This window comes from Bombyx mandarina, chromosome 11 (assembly GCF_030267445.1).
Source record: "Bombyx mandarina strain Sakado chromosome 11, ASM3026744v2".
NCBI classification, from domain to species: domain Eukaryota; kingdom Metazoa; phylum Arthropoda; class Insecta; order Lepidoptera; family Bombycidae; genus Bombyx; species Bombyx mandarina.
The window spans coordinates 19524324-19542000 of NC_143218.1; positions in this window are offsets into that span (position 1 = coordinate 19524324).

Consider the following 17677-nt stretch of genomic DNA (forward strand, 5'->3'; position numbering starts at 1 on the left):
TTTCGTCTTTATATCATTACTCTATCAGTCTGCATAAAGGGTATTAGTAGCTGAATGGGATTTTAATAATGTGAGGATTTTATGATATAAGTAGATGGCCATGCGGTGTTAGGAGCATATCAACATGTCTCCCTTGAAACGCTGTCAAATTCAATAGTGGCGTGACTGCTTTGCTACAGGGATAGGCAAGATAGAGGTACCTACCCGTGCGGGCTTACAATACTGTCTACCATCTGGACATTGGTGTACATAGCGTGAATACATACATATACATAACCAATATATTGATACGAGATTAGATACTTGCTTCTAGGTTGAATAATGACATAATCACATGATTACACCTACAGTACCAAGTCAGATGAGTAGATGAGCTTGCTGTCCATCTGGTATGTAGTAACTGCACCCATAGAAGACTGGAGAAATAGGTAGGAAAATGGTACCCACTTATGCATTATGTTAATTACTTTATATCCTATTTTATCCACTTATTAAATTAAAATGGGTGCTGCTATTTTAGTGAAATAATGTGACAGTTACAGATAAAACCTCAGAGCTGTTGTAACAGAAACGTAATTAAGCTTAGGGCATCAAAACGTGTGGGCATAACTTTAATTTCGATTATAATCGAACAAAAAAAAAATTCGATTCACACAATCAGTTGATTACACGGAACATTATCTATAGAGATATTCTTATGTCTCCGTCATAATACACGACTCGCATATAAAATGTCGTTCTGTTATGGTATCCCATTTGCATACTATCAATAATTAGTGGACCTCCCTTGGTTTTACAGTTCAGAAACACATTTTTACGGCGTATTATATGTTGTTCAGGGGTTTTGGTCGCGTGTCCCGTACTAGATGCTAATGAGGCAAACGCACGAATCCCGTTTTGATAATTAAACCAATCGAGCGAAGATATGAGTTGGTTTTGTAATATGTCGAGGCGTTGATTGGGTTTGTTTGTTTATTGTTTATATTTCTCAACATTAGAGGAATGATGCCATAGATGCATACTGTTGATTTTATATTTTCAGTTTTAAAATTTGGAATACAGTTTGTTTTTAAAGAAAATATTATTGTAAAATAGCGATATTAAAGCTATTGAAAATCATGTTAGACCTAATGGTTCCTGACTGTAATAAAGTAATGCGGTAAAAAGAGCCCTTATCGTCTTTAGATATAGAAAGACTGCAAATACAAACGCATACCTATAAAAATAGGAGTATTTACCTCCATCAGTTTTACAAATTATCAAGTTTCATTTTTATTGGTTAAGTTTATAGTTTTTTTTTACTAGTAACATCGAGTGCAGTGCCTGGATAGGTCAATGGTCGGTCAGTAGAATGCGCCCCTCAATCATCACAACAACTTTGAGAGGACATTTTTACTAATTATTGTTTGTCAATCTACCTAGCCTTTGTAGGCTAGTCTAGTCTAGTGTGGGCTAGTCCAGTTTAGGCTAGTCTAGTCTACGCTAGTCTCTTTTTCAATGTAATAATACTTCGAAGCCATTCATGTTGTGACTACTTACCACCAGATGAACAGAGAGATCGTCTGACCATATATAAAACTAGCATAACTTTCAAAGTTAGTCGTATGGCACTTATTATACACTGACCTTAGCCCCCATTATTATTTATGTAATTTATTCATATACACATTAATTCGACACCCCTTTCCTACTTTGTAAGCGAACTCATCTCCTTTAAGTATCCATTATGCAAAAGATAAGCGAACAGCGACTATAAACGTTGACTCCTTTTATCTCAGTTTATTGAGTGGCTGTTTAAATTGTAATTTTATATTGTGATGGTTAATCTAATTACTGACGACGTAGTACCGGTAAAGGATCTGTTATGTAAGGGTTCATTGACTCTGTCGTTTTATGCTAACGGGATTTTTATTTTTCTACTCCGCAGATTTGTAGGACGTGCTCACGGTCCTAATGTAAAGCTGTTACTGCAGTCCATAGACATCACAACGTGAATGCCGGTCCGCTTTGACACGTCGAATATATTGGTGAATTATCTAATAAACTGTCTGATAGAAGTCAATCTCCAAAATGAAGAGGCAAGAATGAAGGTATTACTGATGATCCATGATACTATAACACAAGCATTGCCACTGAAACATAATGTGAGTATTACAATTTAACAATAAGTGTCGTTTAGTTATTTATTTATATTTTTTTTAAATCTGTTGTCTTGCCAGCCGTATGATAACTTATTAATTTCACACCATCATGCATAAAAGACCGTACTTATCGCAACAATTAAATAAAATAATATTATAACGCAACAAGGACTGTCACATAAACCGATACAAATCGTCCTGGTAATATTTATTTGTCCACATAACATTATATCGTGGTTCACGCAACGAAACTTTTCAACTTCATCTTTAGAACGTTGTAAATTGAACGCATTTATTGTGGCTCTGTGCGCCCTGGGTGGCGGGAAAACGACAAACTTTAAACTCAATCTAATATTGGAAAATCTACTTTAAACCGTTGGTAAAAGGTTGAATATAGGTTATATTGTCGCATAAGCTGCTTCAGTTTTACCAGTCGAGTTTCAGAAAGCATTATGGCGATTGTAAATCCATCGTTTCGCTAATGACCGCGGATCACAGATTAGTTTGGTGCGTTCGATTCTTTTAGTTTTATTACTTGACGCCTCGACTTATGAGTTTTGAACTTCAAAATTAGACGTTTGGGCTGTAAATTTTGTAAAGATTTATGTAAGAACGAGTTTTACCATCAGCAACATAGTAAACTAATAAATCAGTATGCACGCACTTACTTCATTCAGATTAATTATCATAAATGAAAAATTAATTTGATTCATACTAAAATTACATATCGATAAATAATTCGCTCTAGGCTTATTTGTAATCGCAAAGGGTTCATATAGTTCGTAATGTGTTGCTGGTCGGATCTATGAACATTAAAGTTATTACCTATCGAAGTATAACCTCGCAAAACTCTGAATTGTCCTTTATTTTGGGGACTACTAAATTAATAAAACCGAAAAAATCAATAATGTAATCTAATAATTTATATGGATATTTAATTTTAAGTAAATTAATACTGAAGCACAATAACTTGATCGCGTCGCTCAGAATATAAACTATTTTGATCGCACACGTCAAACCGTTAGCGAACTATAAAATGACATCCGTTGTGACGCAGCGTCGTATTAAAGAAGCCGACGTTATAAAAGACACAGAATACCTTTTATAATGACACGATAACTATAACACGGATATGTGTAGTATAATATAATTTATTGTGAACCCAACCTAGTGTCACTGCTCACAATACTCAGCACTCCCACGCGTGGACGCTGTCGTCTGCTTAATAGCTGTGAACATTGAAAATCAATTTTTACACAGCTATTTAAACTTTATTAGATGTGTTTTGATATAAAACTTTCTTTAATTTACAGATTAAACGATTGCGACATGTAATTTTTTACTGTCATAATATTTTAATGTTTCGTAATATCGTGGAATGGGTAGGGCGTGTGAAAAACGTTAGGAACGAAACTCTTATAATCACAAGTGCTATGGTTAGGCAGTCGACGTCATTTCGGATCCACCCGATCCATTAACGGTGCTTTTAGATACTTAAGCCGGTCACCGTTCTCGTTGAGCCCGTCGCTTGCGACGAAGGGTTCGGCGGGTAAGCTAACCCATAGACACTGCCCACTGAGTTTCTCGCCGGATCTTCTCAGTGGGTCGCGTTTCCGATCCCATAGTAGATTCTGCGAAACACTGCTCTTGCTAGGGCTAGTGTTAGCAACGTCGTCAGGTTAAGGTTAGAGCCCTGTGAGCCCATCTACTAGCCCGGAGAATCCTCAAGGCTGCTAGAATAGGTATGAAAAAAAAAACAAGTGCAGTTCATCAAGACGCTTGCTCCCTGTACATCGCTGTGATAAAACATTATGCACATTTTAATAACTTTGAAATTACGGCTAACGGGTCATATAAACTTTGAAAAATATCTTTGTCAGTGAGCTTAAACATCTTTTACATTGTGTGCTAAATGACTTAATATCAAGTGGACCGTGAGCACCTATGTTTGTCTCGTGCGAAACCAATCCTCCACGTATCTTTAATTCAATTAACTTCTCTAGATCTCAACAGTTCTCGAGTTCTAGAACATTCAAAAGGCATGAATAATATTTAATTATAATTCGATACAATTTATGTAAAGAATCGATTCTACCTCTGTAACACCATATTATCCCATGTTATTTATAACTTTTGGAGTTCTACAACAAACGATTTGTATCGGATTAGTCCAGTTATTGAACGTATTTGATGCTGGTTTTGTATCGAATTATCGAGTTAGTAACTTGGTATTTTAATTCGCTGTTATTATTAAGACGGGATCAAAAAGTATTTTCAATCTACTCAAACGTTAATGGATAAACATAGAGATTAAGGGGTTTCTGGTGAGACATTTTTCAATGTACATTTGTCATATTTTATCATTATTTTAAAATTTAGTTCTTGGACAAGACAAAAACAATTTAGGAAATATTTTAGGTATTTGAGTTAGCTACGAGACTTAGATCAATGAGGATTTAATACCAAATCTAGATGCGCCCGCGGCTTCACTCGCTACAAAATTTAAGTTTATATTAAAACAAGGTGTAAGATTCAGAACGATGTGTTCCGTGAGGCGGTACACTTGTTGGACGCACGAGTGTCTGGCGCGGAATCCAAACTGCTTATCAACTAGTATATATCTTTTAAGTTGACAAAGTCCCAGCGGCTATTCGTCGGAGCGGTCATTTCGCCTTTTATACTAATGTTTGCAAAGTTTTCAATGATTTGGGCTTAATAGTTCTGGAATTTAGCGGTGAACCTACATACACAAATACATTCTCTTTTATATATATAAGGGAAAAATACTTGACATATTGCACGTTAGCGTGACATCTATCTGGTTTAATGGGCGGTTTAGCTTCGAGGCGTGATGAGCTGAAAATTGATGTCGTTTTGCGGTTAAAGTACATCATTATCGGTGGTATGAATACAGTGAAACTACGGGCGGATGATAGTTTGACGTATTGTTTATGTTTATAAATTAGCTATCAGATACGTAGTATATTGTATTCTCTTTTACTATGATTTTTTATTTTTTTTATTACCAAGTGCCATACACCTATTAGGTTAAGTCGGCTAGTCTAGTTTAAAGATGAGAGATGAAGAAAACCACAATACTACACATCGAAAAAGAAGTTTCACTTCATTCACGTGCACCAATTAATTTAATTTAAATAACAAACTGGATGTGACTAAAACTGTATTCAAAGGCATAGTTAGCCGCATTCATTTTATTCTTACAGTAGCAGTATGTGTTTATACTGCTACTGTAAGGTAGGTAACTCCATTTACGATATTTGCAGGATTCTTCTCCAGCACCACATTTCGAGAGCATCTATCCTCTTTTTCTCACTTTCTCTCAATGTCCAGGTCTCAGCAGCATAAAGAAAAATGGGGAAGACCAGCGCTCTTACAAGTCTGATTTTAGTGGCTTTGGTGATATTTCGATTCCCCCATATTTTCTTCGGCCTGTCCATGGCTGACCTCGAAATAGTCATACGCCGCTTGATTTCATCAACGCACCCGCCAGTGTTCGATATCAGTGCACCTAAGTAATGTGTATGACTGTACGACATCGCAGTTCGCAATTTTTGTGACCTCTGGCGAGTTATTATTAACACGGTCGACAAGCATGACACTAGTTTTGTTACGGTTAATTTTAAATCCGAAATCAGTAAACAGAATAATGAGTCGGACATCTGTTTTGTGGAAGTGGACAACGACAAAGAATGCTCTATAGGATAAGCAAAGAACTTGTACGTAATCTCCTGTGACAATAAAAGTCATAGGTAGTCGAGAATTAGTCTAGTAAAAAATTGTAAATGTCGTCGTGGACAAAAAGCCCGGTGTACACGTAATGCGCCCATGGTGGTTTTCAAATCCCGCAGGCTGGTACTAATGTATCTACTGAAATACCTACGCACTACTCACCAAAGACTTCTGCAGTGAAGAAATGACATCGTCTAATAGAAATGAAATCTCATTTCTCACAAGTCTCAAGCTTTGTGGCCACTTTCACGTTGTGACCTCTATAGGCTCCAGTGACTACTTAACACCAGGTGGGCCGAGAGCTCGTTCTTTCGATACGCAACAAAAAATCTAGATTTGTAAATCAATGTAAAGTAAAAGAGACAAATCCTTTCTTTTCATATATCTATCGCGTTGCTTAGAAAGGAGTGCGCCATGTTTATCGCGAAATTAAATAGAAAAATTAAAATTAATTAAACACTCGACTAAATGTTACATAACCACTTCTTTACTCATGCCTGCGGCCGATGTAATTAAACAGTAGTAATTAATTCTTGATTAATACGTACATCAAAATTAAATATACCAAAGTTCAACACGTCCACTGAACCGCAGCTTAATTCGATAATCATTACTTAAAAGTACTTACGTAATTAAAAATCACTCTTACTCGAGACTTACACGAAATTAAGCCCCGTGATATCGACCATATCATTACATTCTGCCTGAATTTACTTGTCGTAAAGTAGTGAACTGTAGAGCAGGGCAAACATTGTTATCATAAATACTCGTATAGATGTAGTGAGAAATTATTTTCCTTCGGGAAAACTCGGATCTTTGTCGGAATACGATGACACCCGAACTGTCCATTAATATGGAACTTTATTGTTTAGTGTCAAATGTCAAAATGAATAGTGCTATAATATTGTACTGAAGCTATTTGAGAGAGCACGATAAATACGAACTTTTCCGAAAAATTGCGAAGGAAAATCTTTTCGCACTATATCTATAAATATGTATATTATATTGTGAATTGTGTTCGTCAATAGGACGTATTGCGAACGCTCACTGATGGGTACTACTATTCTGATTATTTCTGTCTTAGAATAGTCATGTGTTTCAGTTTGAAGTTTTGGACATTACACAATACATTTAAGACTTCAATTCCATGTGTCAACGTGGGAGATCGCATTTACCTAGTCAGGTCATAAATTCTGTCACATGTTTAATGTAAAATAATTGAAACAAGTTTATTCATTATGTAACCATTCATATACCAAAATGAACTTAACAAAACATAGATTCTTATGACACTAAAGTTTATTCAAAATGACCTCCGTGATTTTGAATACAGGCCTTCAATCTGCGCGGCCAGTCGTCTATTGCAGCACGAACGAGGTCCATGTCAATATCGGCGGCTGCCTTAATCAAGGATGTCTTGAGTGACTCCAAATTGGGATGAGGCTTTGAGCACGCCTTTTTCTCCAAGTGTTGCCATATCTTGTAATCTAACGGATTCAAATCTGGACTGGAGGAGGGCCAGTCTTCGTGCCGGATGAAGTCGATTTCACGCGCCGCCAGCCAGTCTTGTGTGCTCTTCGCTCTATGAGCTGGCGCCGAATCTTGTTGGAATACCCAGTGCCTGTTATTGAACATGGTATGAGAAACAGGTTCCACAAGGTTAGTCAGGACTGTATTTTGATACACAACTGCATTCATTTTTATACCTTTCTCACAAAAATGTACCTCTGTTAAGCCCCAATAAGAAACTCCCAACCATACCATGAGCGAGGATGGAAAATGACCTCGTTGGACACGCGGAATACGGTTGCTCGCTTCTTCACTACTGTGTGCGTACACCTTATCATTTTGTTTGTTGTTGCTCTCTTCTACGGTAAAAATTTTTTCATCCGAAAAAAGAATTTCCCGATATTTTTTTCCCGCGTACCGCTTCAACAAAGCGCGGAATCTCTTCAGTCTCAGGTCCATTAGACGAGCATTCAAACGATGTCCTGTTTTTCTTCGATATGCCCGAAACCCTAAGTCTTCATTTAACACCCTTTTCACCGTGGTTCTGCTTAACCCCATCTGAAGGGCCAACAGTTTCTGCTTACGTTTGGGATTTCTTTGAATTCGCGCCTTCACAGCTTTTATCACTGCTGGAGTCCTAACAGACCGAGGGCAACCACTTCTTGACCTGTCATCTACACTAGAGTCTTCATTGTATCGTTTGATGGTACGATAAACGAATCTTTTGGTTATATTAAAATTTTTCAGTATGTTAAAAATTTGAATTGGCGCGTAACCGCAACGATGCAATGCAATAACTGCAACACGGACTTCTTTAAGCGTCCACTCCATATTTAAAAATGAGTAAAATTCTAAAAGTATACATTTTTATTTTCATGAACAATTCGAAACTCGAATTCAATAAACTTTTTTGTGGCCAGCATTCTAAAAGAAAAGTTTTTACTGTGTGACAATACTTATGACCTGACTAGGTATATTGTGATGTCTAAGCTGGCTTCGGTGAGGGCTTTACGGCGGTGGGCTTTTGGGCGGTGGGCCGTTGGCTAGTTAGGTTACCTACACAACCTGGTAATGCCTTAACATCAAGTGGGCCGAGTGATAGCTCGTCTGACTATTGCACAGTAGGATGTTTATGTCGGAGGAGCTGGCTACGAAGTGATCTGTCTAGGTCTACCATAAGATTTTCAAAGGCTTCCTTGTTCGACAACTATTACTTCTTTGGAATATAGTAGTACACGTCCTTACGAATCGATCAGGTCCAATAACTCTTGCATTAGATACCTTCAGCTCTAGCACTAGGAGCAGGCTGAGGAACCGTAGTCGTTTTGTAGTCGTCGTGGCCTAACGGATAAGACGTCCGGTGCATTCGTGTTGAGCGATGCACCGGTGTTCGAATCCCGCAGGCGGGTACCAATTTTTCAAATGAAATACGTACTCAACAAATGTTCACGATTGACTTCCACGGTGAAGGAATAACATCGTGTAATAAAAATGAAACCCACAAAATTATAATTTGCGTAATTACTGGTGGTAGGACCTCTTGTGAGTCCGCGCGGGTGGGTACCACCACCCTGCCTATTTCTGCCGTGAAGCAGTAATGCGTTTCGGTTTGAAGGGTGGGGCAGTCGTCGTTACTATACTTGAGACCTTAGAACTTGTATCTCAAGGTGGGTGGCGCATTTACGTTGTGGATGTCTATGGGCTCCAGTAACCACTTAACATCAGGTGGGCTGTGAGCTCGTCCACCCATCTAAGCAATAAAAAAAAAAAAAAAAAAAAAAAGAACCCCGGTAACCGTACTCGTCGAACTCGACAAAGAGGTCGACGTGTAACCTAACCCATGCATTAGCTCGCTGAGTTTCTCGCCGGATCTTCTCAGCAGGTCGCGATTCCGATCCGGTAGTAGATTAATTCGCGAAGCAGTTGCTCTTGAATCGTTAGGTCTCCTTCGGAGGCGCTCGGACAGCTGTTAGCAAATCCCAACCCTTCTGGCTGAGCCTTTGCTTGCCCACCTGTCCTGGTGAAACTGGAAAGGCCTCCGGGCCACCAGTAAAACTTCAAACATAAAAAAATAAAGTATCGTTAACTTATGCGTTTCGGTTTGAAGGGTGGGGCAGCCGTTGTGACTATACTGAGACCTTAGAACTATATCTCAAGGTGTGTGGCGCATTTACGTTGTAGATGTATATGGGCTCCAGTAACCACTTAACACCAGGTGGGCTGTGAGCTCGTCCACACATCTAAGCAATAAAAAAAATAAAAAAATTCTTTATCTAACTATATTTCATCTGATTTTTTCTCTTCAGTACTAATGGAAAGGCATTGCAACACGGTTCGATACCTTCGTTCTCTCCGAATAGTCGTGTCTTACGAATTGCCGGATCTTTTTCCCTATAAAAAACTGACTGCTTGATTCGGAGGCCATGAGAGCGATGGACACATTAATTTCGCTTTTCATATTTCTAATTATATTTTCAAGAGTGGAATATATTATATAGAGTCGGCCATTGGTCAATTAGTGCGTGGTTAGTTCTGTCTATGACAAATGGATATCATTACTCAAATGAAAACAAGACCGGTATAGTACTGCCAACGTAGAGTATAATTTTTGACATATCACAATTAGCTTTTTTGTTAAGTTTTATGGCCTGCTAACGTCCTATGAGTTAAGTCTTTTTTCTTCTTATACTCGTCTTCTTATATGAAAAATGATATAAAGCGACTTGAGATGAATTTGATTAATTTGATTGATTTTAATCAATTCAGATGAAATTAAACGACACGATATGAGATGGTATGTAAATAAATACTTTTCAGTAAAATGGTGATTATTTATTGAGACTTTTTCAGTAAACTTCTTGGAACAACCCGAGAGGCTGCGTTTCATTATTCGAGCGGCTTTGTTTCATTATTCCACATTTATGCATAGATGCTAAACAGTTTATAAGCCACTGTTATTACACATTTGAGGCTGAGAACATGCTGAGAAACACTAAATTAACAAAATAAAACAATTCACACAACTTTGCTCATCGCTTTTTTGCCAAAGAATTCACAATTCACTGAGAATTCGACAGATAAATTTTCTAAAGTTGAATCTAATCAAGAAAGCTGTACAGCATTTGAAATGTACAAAAGAGTAGATCAAGTATGAACAACCATCAACTTTGGAGCAGACATTAGCATGTCGTTGCTTTAAAGTTGATTGCTGTTCATACTTGATCTACTGATTAATTAAAAAAAAAAACGAAACTAAAGTAAAAGTTTAAGTTTTTAAAGGTATTTTTTTTATTTCACGGCCGTTTCAGATATTGTAATGATATAACAAGTAAGGCTTCTTCTCTATATTTTAATATAGTACAAAGTAGAAAACAAAAAGTACTTTTGATATACTTTTTTTATAAAGGAACAAGTGTCGTCAAGGGTCTTATCTTAAGACTTTAAAAATGTTACACATACACACGTCAAACGTAAAACGTTAAAAAGATCATGCCACGTTGTACTTACTTTACTTGCATATTTCAAAACACATATGCTTTACATTATTAGCATAATATATACACGTTGAGCCACTTATTATTACCTATGGACGTGACCCGTGACCCGGAGATCGAAGCGCAATAACTATAACTCAATTTATTTATTAAAACCAGTTTTTTTTGTACTACACTTTTATTTATATCATAAGTTTTGATATTTCATGTATTGAAATTAAACGATTAATGTTTATGATTAATGGTATCGATTCTATATACGTTTCGGAGCATGTGAAACGAATTTGAATTTAATTATTTTTTTGGTGTTAACTTTAAACTTGGCAAGGACGAGACAGTTGTGAGTCTGTCATTTAATTTCTAATGATCAACGAATGTCAATAGTATAGAGATCGCGCGCGCTTTTTGAAGAGTTGTCTATTGTCTAATACTTTAATAATACTGTATAAGTTGCTACTTATTTTGTATTTACTTGCATATTTTTGGTATTTATTTGTATTTAATCGCATGTAAGTCTATCTTATATTGTATTTATTTTTCACATGTGTATATAAGTATATATTTTTATGTAAGTTTATTAAGATATAGAACCGTCCATGCTAGTTTGCTTATTCCTCTCCCTGCAATGTTGACTGGAAGAGATCGCTTTCAGCGATAAGGCCGCCAATTTATGTCACCGTCTTTTATTTGTTTTATATGTTTACTCTGTACATGTGGTGTCAAATAAAGAGTTATATTATATTATCATTATTATTACTTTGCAGTGTTTCTCCACAACAGAGGCTCGAAATAAAACATACGTTCTCGTGTACAGAATGTAAGCCTGTGGGCTGGAGCATCACTGCACTCCGGGCATTATCGATGTCCAAGAACAACGGTAATCATTTCAGATCAGGTGCACCAGACGCTCGTCACCATGATACTACGGCTACGGTTATGCGTCACGAAAAATAGCGGTAAAAATGTTCATGATCTTGTCTAGTCAGTTATAAATGAAAATTCATAAACTTGCGAAAGTAGACTTCAATAGCGTGCAACGAACTCGTTTGTATGCAAATTTTAATAAAATTATTGAAAAAAAAAATGTTACTCCTCGACAATTATCGATTCGGCCGCTCACGAGACAGCCTCACAAGCAATTAATAGTTTACATTCACTAAAATCGATCGGCACTAAACAGTTATGTGAATTCGGCAGACCGCCGATAGCGAGAGCTAAAGTATCGTATTTTATCATGTTTTTTGCGATGTCCACAAATTTTACATACATTTGTCGTACATTAGTCGCACGTGACCACAGAAGCTGACAAGTATTCGAACCATCCTAAATTGTTATAATAAATACATCAAACTAACACTACAACTTCAAAGCACTTGCTTATACTTTTTTTGAACTGTTCACAGATCAAGATCTGTATCAGTTTGTTAATATTTACGAGTGATATGATGAGGTTAGTGTTCTCGCGTTTATTATTGTAGTTTTATGATTTCGGACAGATCGACCTTCCTTACCGTTTTTATGGTCGTCGCCGAAATAGCCTCTTAGTCTACCAGCGAATAGGTAGGGGGGAAAAAGACGACGTCGTGTGGAATAATGGGCTGGCGATCACACCGCAAAAGCGAGTATAACTTTAAAACCGAAGAAAATACTATTCTTTGTTTCCTATTAATTGAGAAATATTATAAACTATATAACACCGGATATGAGCAAATGGGTAGCGTTTGAATTTCACCCCTAAAACAATGTCTAGCCATCAGAGTTCTCGACTTCGGATCTGCAAGATATATCGGGTATTCACTCCAAATTAAATTACGGAAGCTTCTAGTGGCAGCCTCAGTATTAATGTATTATTTTTTTACGTATTCTCAGTAATATTCCATGGTAGCGTTAGAAGTGTTTTCAAATGACATTGAATTGTTAATCAATTCGAATCGTCTTGTATTAGTGGGTAAGCAAGCTAATGATCGTGTGATATCTGTTCCGTAACTCGTAATTCGTGTATGTCGAATCGTGTGTTGGTTTTTTGATAATTGACATTGCAACATTACAACGTTTCCATTTCAAATGTGAGTCGGGATGGGAATTTTTGCTTTTCTTAGTGAAACCTGCTGAGAATACAGCGAAATGTTTTTTTAATTATCATTTTAGGCAGACGAGCATAGAGCCCTTTTGGCTATACTGGCTACTGTTGAATAAATAAATATTATAAAGTAGTTCACAGATTTATTTGTAAACATTTTGATATGGATGCCCTAAGCACGTCATTACGGATCCTCCCGATCCATTAATGGTGTTTTTAGGTACTACAAGCACCAGTCACCGTCCTCGTCGAATCCGTCGCTTGTGACGAAGGGCTCGACAAGTGAATGAACCCACAGACACAGCCCACTGAGTTTCTCGCCGGATCTTCTCAGTGGGTCGCGTTTCCGATCCGGTGGTAGATTCTGCGAAGCACTGCTCTTGCTAGGGCCAGTGTTAGCTACACACCCGGTTTGAGCCCCGTGAGCTTACCTACACGTCAAGGAAAAGCTAATATAGCCTATCAAGGTTATCAGCAAAAAAAAAAATTATGGACTTTTTCAATTTATGTGTGTGCACAGATAGTGCGAATGTAGACTAATGTCACTTGTGAGCTAATTTAATTAATTGTGTCTTATAAAGAAATCTGATTGGAGTTTCATTGAAATACTGCCTAATCCCAATAGCTACTGTTGCTAATGGATGTCAGTTATGCCAGGGGCATAGCGAAGTCTCTGCCTAAAGCTTGTTATTGCCGACACGCGAGCAGTTGCCGTTTGCGGCAACTGCTCGCGTGCGTTGATGTTAGTTCGCTAAAAACCGTTCTTGAAGGGCCAACAACAACGCTACAAAGTTGCAACTTACTGGAGAAACGACACGCGAACAGACAAACAAATAAAACCACAAATACTCATAAAATTGTGTAAAAAAATAAAAAGCATTCAGGGACCGTTGACCTCGGACTTGCACAGTATACTTTTAATGTACTTTTTAAATTATGAGATCGAAGTCTTAGTTATTCAGTGAGTCATAATTTTACCATATTGTCGCGCAAACATATTAGTGTAAATAAGTAGATATTAGTATTATTTGGCCCTCAAGTTCTCTCCAAATTTGTTGGCGTTAGGGTATATATATGGTAAACCCGCAGGGGTGCGACAAATATTCTACTTGTTACTACCGTGAACAATTCATTTAAGTTATTATTAGGTGGAAACTTTAATTTCAAAGAGAGTGGCGGCGTTAATTTTGCTTAATCAATAATGCGTTTAAGCAGTAATGCGTTTCGGTTTGAAGCGCAGGGCAGCCGTTGTAACTATACTGAGACCTTAGAACTTATATCTCCAGGTGGGTGGCGCATTTACGCTGTAGATGTCTATGGGCCTCAGTAACCATTTAACACCAGGTGGACTGTGAGCTCGTCCACCCATCTAAGCAATAAAAAATAATCAATCTTCCCGATCAACCGATACATTTTCCAACCGATAGTATTTTCGATAAATCCGCTCTCCTTATTCTGAATGAAAATAAATCAGTCGAAACCTAAACACACCTCGCTGTGATGATTGCACCTGCCCTCTTCCTGGGTTCTGCAGTGGTTTCCTTATCTAAATAAAACAGACAATGGTACCATAAACTAGTATCAGATCACTTCGATGCTTGAGTGCGCTGGGACTGTTGGATGATCGTCGGAGTCACATTCTATAGACATTTAATATTCCAAGTATACTTTTCCAATTCTTGTCTTTTTGTGTATTTCTGGTATCCGTAACAACACAGAAATAACGCATCATTCCCACCATTCTTATGTTTACGGAGTCCGATAGCCACTTAACGCCGGATGAATCTTCAGCTCATTTGCGGGTTAAGAACACCACACCAGGCACAATGTTCCTAACTAATGGCGCTTCGAGAATCAAAATAAGAAATCCAATATACCCATTTTATACAAATTTCACATAAATACTCTTTTTAAAACACACAATATTTTATATTTAAAAACGAACGAATGAAACAAAAAAAAATGAGGTCACACTTATATTAAGTCATCTGAAACTGGTGTTAAATTGAATTAACATCTGTGTTTCGATCGTGTTAAAAGGTTTCTGTTTGTAAAAGATAAACTGTGTGTTAACAATCAGAGTTGTAATAAAATTCTGTTCAATTTGGCTCAACATATATATGCACACTTCGCTTAAAATTCGAAAACGATTTTTTATTTATTTATTTAAAAAACGGTAATAAAGTACAGAGTAACGTCATCTTTGTCAAATTCATTAGGTTTCACCAATACAACTAACAAAAGACTCCAGTAGAAGAACTTTTGAATAAACTGAACGAAATTTTACGATATATTAGAATATTTTAGTTTTTTAGGCTTATGCTGAAAATGTACGCGACTAAAGAATGGTATGGGCATGTGATGCGTAGTGATGTATGGAAATGGTAGACTAGGAGATGTATGGAAATGGTAGTGCAAGGTAGAGGGGAAGAGGTCGACCGAAGAAGAGATGGATGGAGTGTGTGAATGACGATATGAGAGAAAGCAGCGAATGGTAGGCAGCGGCTTGGCTGTGCCCCTGGCATTGCTGAAGTCCATGGGCGACGGTAACCACTCACCATCAGGTGGGCCGTATGCTCTTCTGCCTACAAAGGCAATAAAAAATAAAAAAAGAAAGAGGAGTGAGTGTTGAGATGACGGCTGATAGAAGGGAATGGAAGAGAAAAATTAGCTGTGCCGACCCCACCTAGTGGGATAAGGTGGAGAAAAAGAAGAAAAAGAAGCAAGCGACTAAAGAAAGTACTTCTTCACTCTCATTATTAATACGTCGCAAATAGATTATCAACCGTGAGCTTTAATGAGCATTTGCCAAAATGCAATTGGTAGAAAAAAAAAATTAATTGGATAGGAGCACGTACATAGGTACTTTGCTAACTTAAGCTGGATAAATTGTCTCACTCCACTTGGCCACAGGCTCAGAGTCTAGCTCGCGGGGGAGGAGTAGGGGCGTGGCTTTGTCACCAAATTGGGAACAAGCGACTGTGCCAGTGTCAGGACTAGGATGAGTCGTGATACTCATCTTCTGCAAGAGCGCTATCTTGCAGAAAATTATAGTGAGGGGCGAGAGTTAGAGCTTTTCTCTGTTCACCCGGCCGGCTGGAGACCGACAAGGAACACTTAAGGAGAGCTCGTGTTCTGTATCCGTCTTCAAGTGCCGCTCTCACCTACCAAGCTAGTTTTAACCCAGTGGTTTATCCCGAGGGTATGAGTTCGGAGTGAGACCATCTGCGTAAGTTTCGAAGAGCACGCTGATCGAGAAATTCATAAGGAAAAACAGGACAGATACATGACACTCAAATAAACTAATTCATTTAGGAAAACTTCGTACTCCATTGCGCGCACGAACAATAAATTTTTCATAGGTTAACGTGTTGTATTTAATTGAAATTTTGTATGTATGAGAAATGTTAATTTATAATAATGATTTAAATTTAAATTATTTGACTGTCTAGTTTTGAGCACTAGTTAAGATCATCAGTTCTACTATATGCATAGCCCAACAAAATTTGACTACAAATTTAGTTAGTGTTAAAATTTGTATTCAAATTTTTAGACAAAAAAATATACTTAATGTGCAAGATGACTTCGCTCGTTGAAGCAGCAGTTTAATTTACGCAAATTTACCACCAAGCAAAATTACATTAATGACCTACTACTCATTATAACATTATTCATTTTAATACATAAAACCTTGGGATGCTTGAAATCATTTGAATAAAACTCAAAAGCCATCAATATTGATTGGACATGACCAAAATCAATATAAATTTTAATAATTTTAATACGAACCGTATCACGGTATTATAATACGCGAACACATAATAATACGTTAAGTCATAAATAATATTGTTTGACCTTATGTTTTATAGGAAGGCTTCCCAGATGTTCTGTAGCGTTCACGAATGTATGCTGCAGAGGTGAACTAGCACGCTCTCATAAGGGTCATTTTTGCCCATTTCATTTAGTTAGCTCCTATTCGAAGAAAAAGCTGATAAACTTCGAATTATATTCTTTGCTGTATTCTAAATACCAAGGATCTTACTTGAAAATATCGTGTTCGGCATTCAATCAGCAGACACGTCTTCCTATGTTACCGGTACTAATTCCGAATCATTTGTCTATATTAGTAGTGATTTTTATCTTATTTTGGTACCTGAAGTGCTGTTTCGCACTAAAATTTAGCTGTAATGACCGCAAGTCTATTGCCTAGTGACGTGAATTGAAAAAAAAAAAGTAGTAAACTTTCCAAGTCCGCACCTGTACAAAGCAAGGTAAAATCATGAATAAGTCATTAAAAGTTATCTGGGTATGATGAACCGACGACCTATGTCTCCATTGAGCACAATCAAACATACAAATAAACTAATAATTCACGGCGGTTTTGAAACATAGCACACGTTCGGTTACATTTCAATTTATCGTGCAATCTTCGGCTATGTGTATGGGCACTTTGGTCACGTTTTGGCTACTTGCAAGGCGCGGGCTAGGTCTACGGAAGGAAGCAAAACGATGCCCACTTTCTATGTTGTTACGGATACTAGAAAAACAAAAAACGACAAGAATCAGAAAATAAAACTTGGAATATTAAATATCTATAATATAATGTGACTCCGGCACTCTACCAATAGTTCCAGCACATTAGAGCGGTTTAATGGTACACCTTTCTGTTTTCTTAAGTAAGGAGGTAGGCAAGCAACTGCAAA